This window comes from Cryptomeria japonica, chromosome 8 (genome assembly GCF_030272615.1).
Source record: "Cryptomeria japonica chromosome 8, Sugi_1.0, whole genome shotgun sequence".
Lineage (NCBI taxonomy): Eukaryota > Viridiplantae > Streptophyta > Pinopsida > Cupressales > Cupressaceae > Cryptomeria > Cryptomeria japonica.
Window position 1 is genome coordinate 51,558,477 of NC_081412.1, and position 10,450 is coordinate 51,568,926.

Consider the following 10,450-nt stretch of genomic DNA (forward strand, 5'->3'; position numbering starts at 1 on the left):
GAAATAATTCCTTACCGAATCTACAACATGCAGTTGTGAATAGAGTCAGTAATCCCTTGTCGGATCTGATACAAGAAGTTGTTGACAAGTTGGAGAGATCCCTTACTGAATATGTTGTAAGTTGTTGTTTTGATATCTAATCTTATCTTGGAACTGACCTCATGCATATGGAGATGCAATTTTCTTTAGTTCACCTATTTCTATTGCAGTGAGCATTCCAATAGTGAGCCTTGTTGTATTTCGATAGTGAGTCATGTTGTAATCAGCTAGTGACTCATTCGACAATGAGCCACCCTTTTGTAAACACCAAATAACTAGTTATATTATCTTGAGAGTTAACCCTCTCCGTGGTTTTTCCCATTTGGGTTTTCCACATATAAAAAATTGGTGTCTATCTTGTGATTGTGTTTTCCATTTATTTTGCATTTGTTGTTTCATATTGATGAGGTAAATTTCTAAGTTTAAAACTGGTGGAACTTTTTTATTACTGTTGGAATATTGATTCACACCCGCTCTCAATATTTTGGTCCTTTCAACCATTCCACACTTGCTACATGATTCAAGTCTGAATTCAATTTCTATCAAGAAAACTCAAGTGAGAGAGAAATAAAACATAGTCAAGGCAGTGAAGTAGAGGTCAAATATTCAGATTTCAAGCATTCAATATGGTATCTATGATCAAGATATTATGATGATATTCCTACATAGAAACATCAATCTTTATATAAAGACTTCAAAGCAAGACTCGTCAAGGTATACCATTTTATTTTTAGCATTTCAATTCTTGATCTAGCATCTAACCTTATAAGAAACATTTTCCATTTTAATATAAATATAATTATAGGGTTAATTCCAAACCTAGGGTTTGACCAAGGAAAACCACTATCAGCAACACAATTTTACTTCTACCGTGTGTAGGTGACATTTAGAAGACATGGTTACATATTTGGGAAGAGCAAATAAAGACCCGTAGATTCAAATTGTGTAGAGGCATAAATTGGAGGACAAGGTTGCTCTGGGTAAATTTCTCTGACACTTTTCCAATGAAACTTCAAGGAAACACTTAGAACAATAGCCTAATCTCAAAAAAGTATCTGTTATCTGCATTCGACACTTTAAGGGCAAGGACACCATGAGCAAAAATTTCCAACATTTTTATAGTCCAAATTTTAAACACAAGATCCTCTTTGCTTCCTCTTTCTAGATTTGTACTTATATTTGCATTTTTGATATGAGGTTGTCGATGCATGTTGATTCTATCAATTTCACAACTTTAGCCATAGATCTTGCATTTAATCTACATATATGTATAGCTCATTTTCAACTACAATTCAAGGAGTAATTAATCCACCTTGTACTCAACCCTTTTCAATCAGATTTGTGATTGAGCCAAGTGGTTCCATTCTCCTTCCAAAAGTAAACATTGGAGATAGGTTTAATTCCTATTTTGCATGCATAAACTTGTGAACCTTATTTTCAACATTATGGGTTTTTCACCACAACTAAATCAAATGAAATGTTTTTGTGGGTTCCCCATCCTCTACCACCATTATAACCTCTACCCCTCTGAAACTCTCTTCCTCTTTCTTCATGATGACATTCATATTGGGAATCATCTAATTTTTTTGCTCCTTGAGATGATTCTCCTTGACTATAATTTAAATCACCCTGTAGTGGATATTTTGTGCCTCTTCTTTCTCCTCTACTCCTTGGAAATATTTTCTATTATTTTTTTTCTCTTTCTTTAAAGCTAATTATTCTTCTTCTTCAATACTATTAACCCTATGCATACTCAATTAATCTTGGATAGAGAATTTTAGACCATTCACATATATTGCAATCATCTACTCATCAGTTCCTTCATGCTCCACATGAATGGACAATTTGTAAAACTCATTTGTATAGTATTCCATAGTATATAGATATTGTTTCAAGTTCTAAAATCTTATAAATAGGTCTTGTACATAATCCATGGGCAAAAACTTATCTTAATATCAGTAGATTTCCACAATCCATTAGTATGTCTAAAATATGAGCTTCTAGAGTTGATTGTGTGAGCTTTTTTTTTGCATCAACATTTTGGATCACACTCTGTGATCCATCATCAAGATGAAATCAAAGAGAGAGAACAATGAGAAAATGGATAATGTTGTAGACCTAGACACAATAAGAAGAGGTGGACAAAGAGATTTTCCTAACTTGGTACCCTCACCCTCTCTTTTTCCAGCTCTTTTTATTGTGTCTAGGTCTGCAACATTATCCATTTTATCCTTGTGCTCTCTCTTTGATTTCATCCTGATGATGGATCACAAAGTGTGATCCAAAATGTTGATGCAAAAAAAAGCTCACGCAATCAAATCCAGAAGCTCATATTTTAGACATACTAATGGATTGTGGAAATCTACTGATAAAGTTAACTGGTGTTTTTATTCAAAAATCTCTCAAAACTTGGTTTCAACTAGAAGGTTGTTGATATGATACCAGAATGTGTTACTACGGTTTAGTTCTTAGTCTTGATCAATGGGACTCCTAGGGGATGTTTTAAAGTTGAAAAAGGTATCCGACAAGGTGACCCTCTGTCACCTTATCTTTTCATCATGATTTCTGAAGTCTTGATAGAAATGTGGTTGATTTGGTGACCAATGGCAGACTTCAGGAATTTAAAGCTTCTTCTACGATCCCCCCCTCTAATATCCATCAATTTGTCGATGACACCTTTCTATTTGGTATGTCATCCATCATGGAAGATAAACAATGGAAGAATTTGCTGGTTGATTACACCAAGGCTTCAGGGCAATGTATCAATTATGAGAAGAATACTCTCTTCTTTTTCAACACCCCTAATGACCTCCAACTCAAAATTCTCTTGATCCTAAGGTGCAAGACTGCTTCTCTTCCGAGGACTTACCTTGGTCTCCCCCTCACGGTCAAAGAGGTCACTCCCACTTTCTGGAACACTGTCCTTGAGCAGATGCAAAAGAAACTTGCTGGTTGGAAAGGAAAATTCATTAGCAGCATGGCCAAGCTCCAACTCCTTGCGGCTTCCCTCCAGGAATCCCGATGTACTTCCTATCCATGTTCAAAATATCTGGGGCCATGGGAGAAAAACTTGAGAAAATCCAAAGAACCTTCCTGTGGATGGGATTGGAGGAGAAAAAATGCCTTGCTCTAATCAGTTGGGACAATGTGTCCTTACCCAAGTCCATGGGTGGACTGGGTATAAGAAAGATAAATGCCCTGAATAAGGCATTAATGGAAAAAAATGGCATGACCTTGCTAAAGATGAAGCAGACTAGTGTAACATTATCAGGGCAAAGTACCCAGATCGGGAGCAATTCTATTATAACTTGAGTGCGGTTGACCTTCCCTAGGGATCTAAGCTATGGAATAACATCCCAAGAAGTAGACTAGTAATAAGAGAAGGACTGAAATGGTAAATTGGAAATGGTAGGAAGGTTAGGTTCTAGGAAGACTTTTGGGTGGAAGACAAGCCCCTGACCAACACTCGCTTCCACCAAATTATGTACCACCTAAAGGAACATGTGGGTGATTATATTGCTAGCTATATGGAACTGGGAAGAAGAGGATGGAAGAACATTGTCCAGTTCTTCCTTAACAGGCCCAACCTGATACCCATGGCTCAAGATCTACAAAATATTATGTTGGATACTAGAATCCCCCTGGCCCCTCGCAAAGATAGATTCATTTAGAAAGAGACCCAATTGGGCACCTTCTCAGTCAAATCTTCTTATAGACAGCTCCTCAGACCCTCTAGTGATGTCGAGTGTTGGAAGAAGATATGGAACTCTCAACTGATCCCCAAAATCAACTTGTTTTGGTGGTCCCTAATGCATGGAAAAAATCTAACCCAAGACAACCTAAAAAGAGGGGCTTCCAACTCCCCAATAGATATATTCTCTGTAAAGTTGATGAGGAAAATATTAACCACCTGTTTGTCCTCTATCCCTTTGTTGAACATCTGTGGAATAAAACCCTTGACAAATATGGTCTACAATGGGTCTTTTAGAATGACATTAAGTAGTTTGTTTATGGATGGAAACCCCCCTCCCACCACCCTCTCATCCTCCAATTATGGAGGCAAATACCGCCACACATCTGCTAGGCATTATGGAAAGAAAAAAACAACAGAATATTCAGAGATACTAAAGCCCCCCTTGATAGTGTCTTCCACAATTGCTTCAAGATGATTTCAGAGAATATATCGGTGAAGAAGTGGAAACCACCCCCCCCTCCCCAATCCTCCTAGTTGGATGGAGAAAAAAATTGTTGAAAGTTGGAAGCTCCCCCCCGAGTTTGAAGTCTTCAACAACAGTGCTAAAAACAAAAGGAGATTGACCAAATGGTTAACCCCAAAACTCCATTGGTTTAAATTGAACTTTGATGGATCTGCCCAAAACGTCTGTCAGGTGGGTGGTGGAATCTTCTGTGACCACTTGGGGAACACTGTGGTAACCTATCTTGGTAACCTAAAGAGCAATATTTTCATGCCCAAACTTTTGGGCACAAACGGAATAATTTTTTTTTTTAAACTTAACCTAATAAAACTAAATTTGCTAAATAACGCATTAACAAGTCTTGTCTTAACTAAGTTTGGTTTTCTTTTCAACTAATAGTAATCTATACATTAGATCAAGTAAGCGAGATGATCTAAGTTAAATGCGGAATATTATTTCTCCAAAGAATTATTATTATCTCATCAAATAATTAGTAATAATAATTCCATTTAAACAAAAGTCTCTAAATAAATTTGCAAGCGATTTTATTAATGTCAAATAGCCTATTAATTGCCTAGGAATTAAATTAATTGGCCCTAGCAATTAGTTTTATAAAACCTATTATTTATTTTAACAATAATTATAATTTGTCTAAAATTTGACCAATATAATTTAACTTCTAAGGCCAACTATTTCCAAAGTTTTTATTATTATTCCCCCAAAAGTTCAAATCCAAAAAGGGTTCTAAAACTAGCTTTTAATTAAAGCCCTAAGAAAAACTCTACTTAATAACAAAAGTAATTTCACTAATTGAATAAATAATCCAATTAAAATATAAATTTATAAGTCATTTTTATATATGTGACTACATATATAACTATGTACTATTACTCCTTGAAGTTATAAAAAAAAAAAATTATATATATATATATATATATATATATATATATAAATGCATATCTAACTACATATAAGGTTACAAGGAGTTGTTAAATATAATCATGTTCAAAGTCTATGGGGGGGATACCCTATTCAAAATTCGAATAGGGTTTCCCCCTCTCTTTTTTTTATAATAAAATAATAAAACCCTAACTTTTTTTTTAAAGACATAACCCACACATGTTTTTTATTTTATGAATCCATGTGTGTTTTGCCCTAACCTGAAAGCTGGGTTAGGGCATGTGTGTGTGTATAGGTTGGTGGAAGAGGTGGCGGCCAAGGAAGACACAAAGGGCAGCGATTTCACAGAGGAGGGTGGCATTTTTAATTAAGTATTGGGGGGGGGGCTTCCCGCAGCGGACCCGAGCGCCACTGCGAGTCACGGCCCGCAGTGACACCGAGGTGTCCCTGCAAGGCGCGGCCCGCAGTTGCGTCGTGGCCTCCCTGCGGGGCCCCACGTGGAGCTCGGCTTTGCGAAACCCTCGATGGGGGGGAAAGGTTAACAGTCTCTCTCTCTCTCTCTCTCTCTCTCTCTCTCTCTCTCTTTTTATTTTTTATTTTATTTTTTAAATACAGGCACTTATATATATACATATATATATATATATGTATATGTATATGTATATGTATATGTATATGTATATGTATATTTATATATATATGTATATATATACAGATATATAATTCTGGGTTATAATAAAAAAAATAACTTTCCTAGCCAGAAACTATATTTAAATAAAATGATAAGTTTCTCATAGAATATATATATAAACATACTTTAGCATGCTGTATATTTTTTTTTATTAGATCTTTTAACTCATGCATCAAACTGATAAAACAATGACAGCATGCAATAGATGAGATTTTCTTTCTTTTAATAAGTTAATATGTATGCTTTAAATTCTGCTATTATTTTCTTTTTATGCAAATCAAAACTAAAAATCTCCCTAGCACATTATAGTGGAAAATGCTATTTTTTTTAATGATTAAAGCATTCTTATATTTCTTTCCTACTTAAAAAGAACATTAACAACAAACTCTAATATATTTTTTTTTTTAAAGTCTAGATGCTAACTTTAGAAGTAGACTATTTCTTTTAGAACTATTCTCTGCAATAAATTAAAAAAATAGAATGAAATAAATTTTAACCGCAACTATATTAACCTAGAAAACATTTTAAAAACCAATTTAGAGATAGACATAATAGACCTATTTAACCATAATTTGTATTTGTTTTTAACTAAATAAATCTAGATGCAGCTATTACAATTACCATAATTTCGTTTTGCATGATGGAATAAAATGAACTTTTATTTTCCAATAACAAGAAAGAAACAAATTTATTAACTCAACAACTATAGGAACTTAATGCATAAATATCATTTCCTTTGCAAAAATAACTTAATAGGGAAAAATACATATTTCTTTCAAGAGCATCTACAATACAAAGTAGTCAATATTACAAAAGGGTGTGATACCCAACTAGTCTCTCATTCCATTAAATGAGGACTTGAAATAAAAATGAATACATATCTTTTTGAATTAAATACAATATATATAACTTTTCTTTTTACATTGTTGCCATTAAAACATACAATATTCTTTTTCCCAACTTTTCTGCAAGACAAATAAAACCCAGCAACTCCTAGCTTTCTCTTTTTTTTTTTTCTTCTCAAGTAACCTGCAAATAAAACATAAGGCTTGACCATGGAATACTACCCCCGAGCTTGGAGAACCAAGCACTAGACGAGTTACACACATACAACCACAACAAGCAATTTTTCCCAACCAAGGCTACAATTCACCACAACTTGTGATGATTTTCCAAAGATGGAAGTGGACCAAATACCATTGGGGAGACTGCAAGCATGGGACATCTCAAGCCACCTCATGGAAACCAAATACAACACAAGTCCGCCCCCACATCCTTATGATCTCCAAAGGCATATAAGCCATATCATCTCTCCTTATGACCCCCAAATGCATAAACAAGGCTATGCAACAAGGGTCACAAAAGAACACCCTTGAGATCACTCTCCTTAAAGGAGAGCCTCTCACCCAAGGCTGTCAAACTTCTTCCACCCCAAGACCATCCTACTCTCCCAAGAGTAGAAGGCCTTGGATACTCCCAATACAAGAAAATGCATAAAAGAAATGAAGGGGAAATCACATTTTCTTTCACAAAGAAAAATACAAATAAACAACTTTTTCATACAAGCATTTCTTCAAACATGCATATGCAACATAAACAAAAAGAGAGTAAGAGCTAACCTTAATCTGCCCAAAGGTTTTGCTAGATCTAGTTGGGGATGAGCAGCCCAAATCCACACAATCTTTTCACCAACACTTAGCCAAAATTCTCCTACAACTATTCTTCTCAAAATTGCATGATCTCCAACAATGGAGAGTGGGTGATTAACTCACTAAGTCCCTAATCCTTGCCTAAGAAGGCCTCTCTCACTCTTCCCAACCCCTTGGATAGAGTGAGAGTTCCCATTGGTTGGTCTTCCCAACCTCTTACATGTTGCTAAAATTGGAAAGAGAAAAGGTAAGAGAGGATGGGGAAGAGAGTCTGACACCAAAACGGAAGGTTGTCTATCCTAGGAGGAACCTTCTAAGTTGAATTTTCGCTCACCTTGGAAAAACAACTTTTTTAGGTGACTAAATAGTCACATGGGAGTAGTCACATATTTAAAAATACCCCTAACCCATAGGTATAGCCTTTGGACCTTTGGAAAAGCCCTAAAACTAACCCTAGGAGTCCATTTGACCCCTTAGAAATCCAACTGAAGTTAACCTACGGGTCAAACCTGAGTTGACCACTTCCAAGACTCCCTACCCAAGGCAAATTTGGGACCACACTCAAATGTTTGAAATGGGCTTTGGTAGAAACAAACTCCCTCCAAGAGACAAGTCAAAATCAAGACACTAATCAGCACATGTGTCAAGTGACACAATAAAATACATTATAGAAATTACACATGGAATTTGTCTCTTGTTGGATTTACACAAATTAATAAAATCAATTTAACACACATGCATCATTTACTTTCACAAATAAAATACGATACAAATGGGGTGTTGTCTCTCCAAATAGACAACCCCTGGCTTTACAAACGTACATAGGTCTAGGTTTGGTTCTCCATAATATTTTCATGGTCACGTGGATAATTTTCCTGCACATCTAAATTTACACATTAGTAATTCCAAATAACCACATATATTATTAAACACATGAATTTGAATACACATCAAACACTCATACAATTGATAGTAATAAATCAATATCTCATATATCCCAATTAATCCACATAAGCAATTATCATAATCCTCAAAATTTGATCCATTCGTAATATATGCATCCTATTTCTATCATCATAATGAAGTCCTGCAAATCCAATAATGACATACATCATCTCAAAGTAATTCTATTCTAGCATCATATAAAGTTTCATATCCATAATGCATAAAAATGAAGCATCAATATACATCAATGGTATCCAAATCATGGAATCATATAAGTTCTAAATCATAATGCATAAAAATAAAGCATCCATAATAGTCTCATCATGAAAATAACAGAAATGCTAGGATGAGTCGGGGTAGGGCCTCACACCCTCCCCCTCTAGGCATGACATTCCTCCTGGAGTTCATCAAAAAGGTGTGGGTACTGTGATCTCATACGTGTTGCATCCTCTCATGAAGCTATAACCTCATCATAGCAATCCTACTGGACCCTAACCTAGTCCAGCTCTCAACCTTGAAGGGCCAGCGTCCGGCGTGCCAAAATGCGAATTGGCTCCAAAGCTAGCTGCCCGTCTGAATCCACCTGCAAGGCATCCCAATCTAGAATATGAGACTCATCATATATATATTTCCTCAAAACTGAAACATGAAACACATCATGGATGCATGACAGACTAGGTGGCAATGCTAAATGATAGGCAACTGGTCCTATCCTCTCAAGGATCTCAAATGGTCCTACAAAATGAGTTGTGAGCTTAGAACCCTTTCCATAATGGATTGGACTCTTATGCGGTCGCACTCTCAAGAAGACTCTATCTCCAACCAAGTAGCTATGATCTATCATCTTCGCATCTGCATACTTCTTTTGTCTATCATGTGCCTCTCTAAGATGCTTCCTAATCAAATCCACCTGCTGCTCCATATCCTGAACTATCTTAGGACCAATAGAAACTCTGTCCTCTATGCGGTCCCAACTCAACGGTGTCCTACAAGGTCTGCCATATAATACCTGATAGGGTGGCATCCCCAAGGATGTGTGGTGCCCATTGTTATAGGCAAACTCCACTAAGGGAAGGTACTCTTCCCATCTGGTCTGGTGATCCATGACGTACATGCGAAACATATCCTCTAACACCTGATTAACCCTCTCTATCTGACCATCTGTTTCCGGATGATAGGCTATACTAAAGTTGAGCTTGGTACCCATAGCTTCCTGTAATGCCTTCCAAAAGGAAGAAGTGAAGAGGGAATCCCTGTCGGAAATAATCTTGCATGGAACACCATGAAGTCTGACAATGTCTCGCAAGAATACCTGTGCTACTGCTGGTGTTGTGAAGGTAGTCTGAACTGGTGTAAAGTGGGCCACTTTGGTCAACTTGTCAACCATCACCAAGATGGCATCATGGTGATGAGATGACACAGGGAGACCAATGATGAAATCCATGGATATAGTATCCCACTTCCACTCTGGTATAGCATGAGATTGGAGCAACCCACTTGGATGGCGGTTCTCTGCCTTGACTCTCTGACACTCGAGGCATCGAGCTACTATCTCAGCAATAAGTTGCTGCATTCCTGGCCAATGATATAGCTGTCTCAAGTTAGCATGCATCTTTTTAACTCCGGGATGTGCTACATATGAAGCTCTATGAGCCTCTGTGATAATGAACTCCCACAATCCCCCAAAAGAAGGTACATAGATGCGCCCTCTATGACGTAATAGTCCATCAGACTCTAAGGAATAATCCACATACTTCCCTCCTAAAGTTTCCTGAGATCGTATAGCTTGGCAAACCTCTAAATACTATCCATCCTCTAGCAGCTGCTGCATTATCCGATCTCTCAAGTCCATGCCCATAGATATGGTGTATACCTCATGACGTCTCCTACTCAAAGCATCCGCAACTATGTTTTCTTTCTCTTTGATGTAGTGAATGTCAAAATCATACTTGCACAAGAATTCTATCCATCTCCTCTGACATGCATTAAGATTCGGCTGAGTGAAAATATACTGAAGGCTTTGATGGTCT